The sequence below is a fragment of the Pteropus medius genome, unplaced genomic scaffold, assembly GCF_902729225.1.
Source record: "Pteropus medius unplaced genomic scaffold, Ma_sr-lr_union100, whole genome shotgun sequence".
In the NCBI taxonomy this organism is placed as follows: Eukaryota; Metazoa; Chordata; class Mammalia; order Chiroptera; family Pteropodidae; genus Pteropus; species Pteropus medius.
The window spans coordinates 3,870,315-3,872,767 of NW_024345601.1; positions in this window are offsets into that span (position 1 = coordinate 3,870,315).

Consider the following 2,453-nt stretch of genomic DNA (forward strand, 5'->3'; position numbering starts at 1 on the left):
TTTAAACCCTCCAGAACAGAAAGCTTGCCCTCATTGCTGGTGCTTTCCTGGATCTCTTGCCCTAAACATTTGTGAGTGGATTTACCTGTAGGAGCTAAGACTACCGTTTCCCATTTGAGAAATAGAGAAATCAGCTGCAAGAAAGTGGGTGCCCTAACAGTTACTCCAGGCCTGGTCTACATCCAGGCATGAGCACTTCAGAGAAATCTGCAGAGGAGCCATAAGACATTTGCTTCATTTTTTCTAGGGCCCGGTGCATGGGTAAGCATTTTTCTGAGTTGAAGGAGGTGTTGTCACAAACCTAGCCTAGACTCAAGGTGCTTTTAGTCTCTCTGAATCTCAGATTCATGCCAAAAGGGTTATCTTCCAATTGGGTGTCATTGTGTCCTTGGATTGAGAGGAAGTGCTTCACTCACCATTACATCTCAATTCTTAGCACAGAGTCCCCCTTGCTCATAGACTGCCATAAATGTTTGCTTAATAAACTGTTCAATAGAAGAAATGATAACATTTCAATATTATACTGTGTTAAATTCTTACTCATGGCACACAGACCTTGCACTCAATACTTCCCTATACTATCTCCTGAATCAGAGATGCAAGTCCCCTTCCTTCAAAGGTGTAAAGCAGGCTACATATAGGAGCTAAAGAGCTATTTTTCCAAGGATGTTCACCATATAAGCTGGCATCCACACTTTCAGGCTGTTCCCTTAAAGGAGCTCCTCTTTTCTGCACCAGGTGTCCATGGTTGTCACTTCGGGTTGATTGGCCTCCTCCTACATCTAGGCAGGAAAACAGAAAAACTGGGAAATGTGGGTTTCATTAACACTCACATAAAACTGGGGGTTAGGGCAGTCTCCCAGGAGAGCATTTCTTGTGCCTCTAACAGGAGGCATGAAATCCTTCATCAGAATAGATTTTCTGTCATCTTTTATGCTTCAGGAAGATGGATGGAATATCTCTAGCTATAGGGAAACTCAGGATTCCTGTGAGTGGACAAGAACCCACCAGAAAGTCTCGTTCTCTTCTACACCAGTGTCTACCTATTGCAGAAGCACCTGATTCTATAGTTCTGTTGATTCCTACTATAGAGCTAAGGCCCCCTCTCAGGTGGCAGGCAATCCTGAGGGTTCCAGAGGTCAAAAGCCCAGTGCCTGGCAAGGTTTTCAGCATCCTCCATCTGGGGCCCAACATATCAGGCACTCTGTTGGGTCTTGGGCAGATGGGAGCCCAGAAGCCATAGACACAAGCATCCCCCCAGCCCCGCTCATGGTTCCTGGGACACTGAGGATTGGCAGGACTGCTCTCACAATGAGGGAAAAGAAATCCCACCTCCAAAGAAGAGGTGTTTATTTTTCATTCTTCATTTGATTTCCCCTAAAGGACACAAGCAAATGTGAGAAAAGTTTCAGTTGGGTAAGACAAGTCGAACCTTTGGTCCTTCAGGTGGGCATTCTTTGAAGAAGAGAGGTATGTGTAATTTTTGGAATAAGTTAAAATGCAAGGTGGAGAATAGTATCTGTGGTCAACTACCATTTCTGTTAAAAAAAAAAGTGAGAGGTGTAACACATACATTGTGGCTCATGTATACACATCTGGAAGGACACACAAGAAGCCAGTAACTGGGTGACTTTGGGGATACAAATGGAAAAGGGGGGTCAGGAGAAGTATGAAGAACTGAATTTTCTCTGTACACTTCTTTGTACTATTTAGATTTTTTGCCATGTGTATGTTTTTCAAAAAAAATTTAAGGAGTTTGTTTATTCATTCAACAAACAATTATGGAGTATACAGTGGATGTCAGGGATTGAGAAAATGAGACAAAGGGAAACCAGGCAAGGCTGTGACTGATTCCTGCCCTCAAGAGCATAGACGCTGGGAGGTGCATAGGTCAGTGACATAATGTGTCATCCAACCTGAGACCCTTCTGAGGAAGGAAACACCACTAATTGAACACTAAGACTGAAGTGTAAAATGAGACCTCTTGGGCAAACCAAGATGTTTGATTGGCCCAGATAGGATAATGCCCACCCCCAACCAGAATGCAGCCAGGACACTGGAAAAAAGAGAGGCATAAGAACTATGAGAGAAGAAGATGACAACTGAGTCCAGGCAGGCATCATGGAGGAGGATCTAAAGTGTGGGTGGGTATTAGGTCCTACATTCAGAGGGGGAAGATAGGCAGAATTATGGTCTCAAAAAGATTCTACATCCCAACCCTCAGGACTATAGATTAAATGATACTTCACACACATGAATACATTACTTGTCTTAGCTCATGCTGCTATAACAAAATACCATAGACTGGGTATCTTATACAACAGGCATTTATTTCTCCAGTTCTAGAAGCTGGGAGTCTGAGATCAGGGTACTGGCATGGTCAGGTTTTGGTGAGAGCTCTCTTCTTGGCTTGCAGTCGGCACCTTCTTGCTGTGTCCTCACATGGTGAAGAA